The sequence below is a fragment of the Meleagris gallopavo genome, chromosome 1 (assembly GCF_000146605.3).
Source record: "Meleagris gallopavo isolate NT-WF06-2002-E0010 breed Aviagen turkey brand Nicholas breeding stock chromosome 1, Turkey_5.1, whole genome shotgun sequence".
In the NCBI taxonomy this organism is placed as follows: domain Eukaryota; kingdom Metazoa; phylum Chordata; class Aves; order Galliformes; family Phasianidae; genus Meleagris; species Meleagris gallopavo.
In genome coordinates this window covers 151,048,974-151,056,543 of record NC_015011.2, presented here as the reverse complement: position 1 = coordinate 151,056,543, position 7,570 = coordinate 151,048,974, and the positions used below count along the sequence as shown (strand labels likewise).

Sequence of the window (7,570 nt, the reverse complement as noted above, 5' to 3'; positions counted from 1 at the left end):
GAGGCTGCACCTTGAGCACTATGTTCAGCTTTGGGCACCTCACTACAAGAAAAAGGCATTAAGGCCCTGAAGCATGCCCAGAGAAGGGCAGCAAAACTGGTGAGGGATCTGGAGCACAGGTCTTAAAAGGAGTGGCTGAGGGAACTGGGATTGTTTAGCCTGGAGAAGAGGAGGCTCAGGGAAGATTTTTTTTTTTTTTTTTTTAGTGTTCTACATCTTCCTGAAAAGAGATTGTGGCGATGTGGGGTTCGGCCTCTTCTCCTGAGTAACTAGTGATAGGACAAGAGGGAATGGCCTCAAGTAGCACTAGAGAAGGTTCATGGTGGATATTAGGAACAATTTCTTCTCAGAAGGAGTGGTCAGGCACTGGGATAGGCTGCCCAGGGAGGTGGCTGAGGCAGTGTCCCTGGAGATGTTCATGAAACATTTAACAGACTAAGGGATATGGTTTCATAGGGAAATATTGGTGGCAGGTGGATGGCTGGACTTGGAAGTCTTTTCCAACCTTGGTGATTCTATGATTCTAATATTCTACGTGTAACAGGGAAGCACTTTTCCCACTGATGTTAATAAAACTTCCAGTTTTGTCCTCTGGAAGATTATTTGAACTGTTCTGCTCTAGGTATTCAGGTGCGTCAGGAGGCACTGAAACAGATGCTTTTCCAAGTAGCATCTAAATATTCTGGAAAATGTTTTATTAGCATGTAATTAATCACAAGTTGTGCTTCATAGGTGAGGTGTTTCTTTTGAAGCAAAAAATCCACAAATGAAGAACAAACTTGAATTTTGCTTGCCAGCTCTAAGAACAGATGCTGATAATTATGTGATTTCCCACTTCCCCACCCCACCTTTCAGTGTTTATCCAAAATGACTGCCACAAAATCTGTAAACCTGTGAAGAAAATTGTAAAGGTTACAGGACAGAAAATTTCAGAGTTGGTTAAGAAAATATGATGTTAGCTATTCCAGATCCTATGATCTCCACTTAATTTAGATTAGATGGTTGACAAGCGTGAAAATGAAAATACATCTCTAGTTACTGCTGCTCATTGAGATCCAGATCTTAATATCAGCCTCTTTTCCTAAGAATAGAAGGGATCTGCAAAGATTATCTAGTCCAGCAGCATACCACTTCGGGGATAACAGGAAAGTTTATTACTGAGTGTGTTATCCAAATGCCTCTTGAACATTGACAAGTATGGGACATTTAACCACCTCTCTATGGAACCTCTTCCAGTGTTTGACCAACATCATAGTAAATGATTTTTTTTTTTTCTACCATCCAGTCTGGCCCTGCTCTGGCACAGCTCTGTGCCATTCCCACATGTTCTGTCATTGATTCCCAGAAGAACCTGGTACTTCCCTCCATACTTCCTCTCCTCAGGGGTCTGCAGAGAGCAATGAGGTCACCTCTTGGCTTCCTTTTCTTCAGACCAGACAACTCAATGTCCTCAGTCTCTGCTTATAGGACAGAGCTTCCAGCCTGTTTATCGGACTTATCAGCTTGTTTATCTTAGCATGCTAGAAGAGAATATTACTTGAATTTTAAAATAGATATGCAGTATCTTGATAATGACACCAAATTATTGGGAAACAAAATCAACTTCTGAAATGACATAGAATGGAAACAGTCTCTTTTGACAGATACAGACAGTAATGCTTCCCCAGCAATAAGGAGAACAAATGTCCTATGGCATGAAAAACCTATGGCAGTTCATTCATTGTCATTCATCTTGTTCAGCTGTGACATGTTTTACAGATACACTTTTCCCTTCAGCTGTGTCTCATTTTCATTCCAAAACGTTTTGTTCCCATCAGTAGCATGTAGAATAGGTTGATTAAAAATAAAACTTAATGTTCACTCATTTTGATAAATCATTATTATCATCTAGGAAGAATCATGGAATGGCTTAGGTTGAAAAGGACCACAAAGTTTCAATACTCCTCCTATGTGCAGGGTTGCCAACCACTAGACCAGGTTGCCCAGAGCCACATCCAGCCTGGCTTTGAATGCCTCCAGAGATGGGGCATCCATAACCTCCTAGGGCAACCTGTTCCAGTGTGTCACTGCCCTCTGACTGAAAAACTTCCTCCTAATATCTAACCTAAACCTCCCCTGTCTCAGTTTAAAACCATTCCCCATTGTCCTATCACTATCCACCCATGTAAACAGTTGTTCCCCTTCCTGTTTATACATTCCCTTCAAGTACTGGAAAGCCACAATGCAGTCTCCCCGGAGCCTTCTCTTCTCCAAGCTAAACAAGTCCAGTTCCCTCAACCCTTCCTCAGAGGAGAGGTGCTCCAGCCCTCTGATCATCTCAGTGGTTGTCCTCTGGACCCACTGTAAGAGCTCCACATCCTTACTGTAGTGGGGGCCCAGGCCTGAATGCAGTACTCCAGATGGGGCCTCACAAGAGCCGAGTAGAGGGGGACAATCACCTCCCTCTCCTTGCTGGCCACTCCTTTTTTTAATGCAGCCCAGAACACAGGCCTTCTGGGCTGCAAGTGCACGCTGCTGGCTCATGTCCATCTTCTTGTCTACCAGGACCCCCAAGTTCTTCTCTGCAGGGCAGCTCTCAAGGAGATCTTCGCCCAGTTTGTATAAATACCTGGAATGGTCCTGACTCAAGTGTAGCACCCTGCATTTGGCCTCGTTGAACCTCATTAGGTTTTCATGGGCTCACTTCTCCAGCCTGTCCAAGTTTCCCTGGATGGCTTCTCTTCCCTCCAATGTATCAACTGCACTGCTCAGCTTAGTGTCATCAAAGGTTATTTTCTGAGTATTTAGTCTGATAGGTACACAGGAAACCAAATGAGCTGTTGATTCTCCAAATACTTGCACGTGCCGTCACCTATGAAAGGAACATGGGTAGCTGCCCAGAAATGTGAACCATTCTGAAGAAAAGCTTGTGCAGAAGGATGCTGATAAAATAGCAGTGAGGTAAGTATTGGTAACTTCACAGCATTAACAAAGAGAAATAGAATGGTTTTGGAAGTAAATGTTGGGTGAAATAGGCTTCGAAATACATGCAAAGAATAATCTCCTGCCGTCTAAGGATTGTTTTTGGAGATGCTATACTGAGCTTTTAAAATTGCTGTGCATGCCAAGTCTGGTTACATTTACTACATTGCTAGTACTGGATTGAATGGTGTTCTTGCACAGCAGACCCAGTTGGGTCATTTCTGTGTGAGGTGGAAGCTAGAGCAAAACATCCTATACTTGCTGCATCTTCAAGATCATTCTTTTCTGGCTGTGAGAGACCTGGTAAACTGTGGTAGGGATGTCAGTTAAAAACAAAGGTGAACTCAGGTTCATGTCCTGCAAGGTTCATGTCATGCAAGTACATGTCCTGTGCACATTCCATTTGGTAACTTGGATGCGTTTAAAGACTTACCCAACATCATCTGTGAAACTCTACAGAACAAAAGACATGGTCTTCAACACCATGAAAGGGAATTTAATGCCTGAGTTGTAGAAGTGCTTTATAAGTCTCCAAATATTCTTTCTTTCAGTATTTTATCCAAGAACAGCCATCCCTTTTTCAGGGATTAGCCTATCCCTAATCCTGAGGTTCATTGCCTAGAGCAGCGTTTGGCTTCTGTGGACATGAGCAAAGACTGTAAACTGGGCCCGGTGCTGGCAGATGCCTTCCTTCTTTTGCTTTGTGAAGCAGCACACCAAGGGCACTACAGGAAAAGCAACCCCAAAAAAGGTATCTGCCAGTAGTTCTCCCTCTCGCAATCCATCCTGCTAGCATTTAAAAATCAAGGGTTTATTTCTTAAATTGTTCCTGGAACAATTAGTTGTGTTCATAAAAATTGACAGGAAGGCATTAGCCATTAGGAAGTGTTGGGAAAATGGTTTTTTCAATGATATCTTAACCTTTGTCTCCCATGCAGAGTATACCAGCTTTAAAAATTAAGGATTTTTATGTGTTTAAGTCCTTTTTTTTCCTTCTCATTTTAAACTAACTTCTTAAGTTAGTTTGCTTGAAAAATCAACTGCATTTCTCAGCATTTCAGTCCTTCTGGGATTCTCCTTTTCTCTTTCCATTGTTAGGTTTCATTTAAAAATCAAAGAACTTTAAAAATAATAATAATAATAATAATAATAATAAATAAAAAAAGAACATTTCTGACATTTGTGACAAGATGAATTTGCATCACTTATAGCAGTGTTGACACGAGTCTCTCCAAAATCCTGACTGTCTTATGCAATAGCAATTTTCTTAGTTTATATGTTCAGGTTCACACCCTATTTATACACATGTGCACCTATACTCACAACAACAAATAAGCAGGTGACAGAAAGAACAGGATAGCCTCAATCTTTTACAGCTTGCTTCTTCACCATCGCCACGAGGTTCCCACAGGGGCAAACCATTATTGCTGCAGTTCTACCTTTAAATTAAATTAACGTGTGCTTCCAAATGCAGAACTCTCCCTGAGGAGGAAGCATGTACAAAGATGAAACAACACAAATATACATTATTGTAGAATTCTCAAAGGCAGATGTGTGCAAAAAAATCTCCTTGTTCTACCAGCATTGGACAGCTCTGGAATCTTTCCAAATGCAACACTTAGCCGAAGAGAATGTTCTAAAATAGAGTTCTAAAACAATTAAATAAGAACAGATACTTTGGAAAGGTACTATTTGCTTTGCACTCCACACTCCTTGCCTTCTCTACTAAACACACAATACAGATGTCTGACTGTTAAAGGCACTGTCCAGAAGGGACATCTAGCTTCTTCCTATAGTCTGTAAAGGATACTTTCAGAGACTTCAAAGATGTCTTTTTGATTGTAACATGAATATATTGTTGCAGTGACAACAGTGGTGATATGTCTTTTGTTGAACTGTGCTGTTTCAGTCCAGTTGATATGTACATACATGTATTTCTGAACTTCAGCTGCAGAGCAATACTTTGAGTCACGAATTTGCAAAACTACCTAGTTTGGAATGGAAAAAAATAGAGAAAAAAGAAGAAAAAGAAGAAATATCCTATTCTGGAAATTATCAAAAGCAAAGAATATGGTAGAAAAAAAAAAGGCATATGTACCCAAGTAAAAACTTGAATTTCAGGATCTTGATCTTTCTTCTTGTCACTTTCAACAAATATAGAAATGCAGCAAGTGACAGCCTGAGCCCTACCAATCCACATCCTCAATTATAGTTAGAGTTCATAGAATCATAGAATCCTTAGAGTTGAAAGAGACCTTTAAAGGTCATCTAGTCCAACTCCCCTGCAATGAACAGGGACAGCTACAGCTACATCAGGTTGCTCAGAACCCCACCCTTTGTTCTATCACCACAGACCCCATTGAAAAGTCTGTCCCCTTCTTTCCTGTAGCTCCCCTTTAGTGACTGAAAGACTACTCTCAGGTCACATTCTCTTCTCCAGGCTGAACAGCATAGATCCATTCAGGACTCTCCAGCCTAACCTTTTCTCAGAGGCAGAACTTGCCCTGCTCTTAACACAGCTCCCTCCAGCACTACTTAGATCAGAACCATGCAAATATTCATCTTGGTTTGCCTGATTGTCATAGAAATATTTTTTGCCATCAGAACTAAGTATTCATCACTGTGATGCAGGGTGTCTTCACTAGGAATAAGTTTGTTTTCCATAAATTCTCCTCCTGGACCTCCTCAGGAAGTTACTATAGCCCAACTAATGGAGAAGCTGAAGGTTATTCATGTCTGAATGAGTGAAACAAAACAAAAAAATTAGACCCATTTCTGGCACCAATCTTTTCCCGTTGTTTACTTCATTTGACCTAAGATTCGTTGTCAAGTTTCATTTATTTTTTGCACCTTTGTAACCATTTCTTGCTGAGGTCCAGGTGCTCTTCCTTAGACAGTAAAGACAATCAATTCTCATACTCGGTGTTGAAACTTAAACTTCAAAAAACTTAAATACTGAGCAATACAAAATGAAAAACGTAGCTTTCAATGGTGGCTCTGGGTAACCCTGCTTATCTTTCACTTTTATGAGCCAAGGAAAGGTCCTGAAATTCTTGGAGGCCTTCTACAGCAGGATGCTGCCAGTCACCTCTGCACAGTAGCACAAGAAAGTTTGATCCTGTCCATACTCAAATCAACTGAAATGCTTCCATTGATTTGGAAGATGCATACTCGATCCAATCACAGCTGTGTATCACTTAGGCTGGCTGACTGCTTGTACTAGACAGCATTGCCTGGGCAGGCAGGGCCGGTTTCTTGCATCTCCACTCATCTCATTCGTTTCACAGTCAGTCTGCAGAAACACAAGCAAGCCATTTGCAAATAGTTTGTCCAGGAAGGTCCAGCTCAAACAATGTAACATCACATTAGTAAGTAGTACACGAATAAGTAAGTAAGACGAATGGTATGCAGAGCCCTTATTCTCCAGCCATAGCCTCGGCTCAGAGCCAAACCTTCTCTTCCATTTTCCTCTGCTTAGGCAGCGAATCATGGGCAGCTCATGTATGCTCCACCTAAGCAAAGCATGAACTATTCAGGTGGTTTTGGAAATTGCACACAGCAGACCATGTTGTAGAAGGACCACATCTTTGTCTCTTCTACAGAAAGAAAAAAAGATTAAAAATGTAAGTTCTACAATTTTTTTTTTTTAACTACATTGTCTGTACATGCAGCAATGCTGATAATAAAATGCATTAGAAGTGATGGCTTATGAAATGTTTTGCTTGTGGACTTCTTGGAATCTGTGCAAAGACAAGGTGAATCACACTGTGTAACTTTTTCCCTTTGTACAGCGTCACTGTTGAAATTCTTGTTGATATAGATATAAAGGTACAGTCCCTGGTTCTCTCAATGCTGTTATTTGAAATCACAGTAGCCTTATCTACCTACATAGCCTTATCTCATATTTATTTCAAAGAATATTTTAAAAATTCATTTAATGAGGTTATTTAATTATAATTATTGAGTCCAACTCCTAACCTTGCTCAAAATAGACAAGAGGTACAATACTTGTTCTGTTGAGCATCAACAACATAGCACAAGAGTAAGAAAAAAAATAGATTTCTATCTGATAAGTAATTGTTTAATTAAGTAAGCATTTCTGGAAGCTTTGTTTCAAAAAAGACTCTCAAAACAGATGCAAAATATCATTTAAAGATTGTAACACAGTCTTGCAAGAATGCTATATAATACAATAGTCAGATAAATACACCACCGTTTCAAATTATAGTGCTAAGTAGCAATGCCCCAAAAATGGATTTAAAAACTCTGAATGAAGAACCAACAAATACCTTCACACTCATCAGTAGGTGAGCAGATGGGTTTGGGTTCATCTGGCACCATTTTCTCCACTGGTGTTATACAAAAGCAAAATGGCACTCCCTTCAGTCAGTGGTTGGTGTATCCCAGGAATTCAGATTAATCTCTGTGTCATAGTCTGCATTCAAAAAAAAAGTGCTTCCATGGTGTGAAGCAGTTGAGAGTAAAGCCATACTTTATGGCCCTACAAGGAGCTGACATTAATTCTGTCCTTTCCAGAAGCACTCAGTGAGACACAGAATCGCAGAATGGCCCAAGATGGAAGGGACCTCAAGGACCATGAAGCTCCAAC

At 40.5% G+C, this 7,570-nt stretch overlaps 1 long non-coding RNA gene across 1 annotated transcript in view; it reads right to left on the bottom strand.

Moving 5' to 3' along the window:
• Positions 1-5,296: 5,296 nt before the first annotated feature.
• Positions 5,297-7,570, bottom strand: part of LOC116216321 — a 3,055-nt gene continuing 781 nt past the window's right edge. The window contains exons 2-3 of the long non-coding RNA XR_004158873.1: positions 7,251-7,396; positions 5,297-6,557 (exon numbers count right to left, since the gene is read on the bottom strand). This is a non-coding gene — a long non-coding RNA (uncharacterized LOC116216321). The remainder of the gene's footprint in view (positions 6,558-7,250; positions 7,397-7,570) is intronic.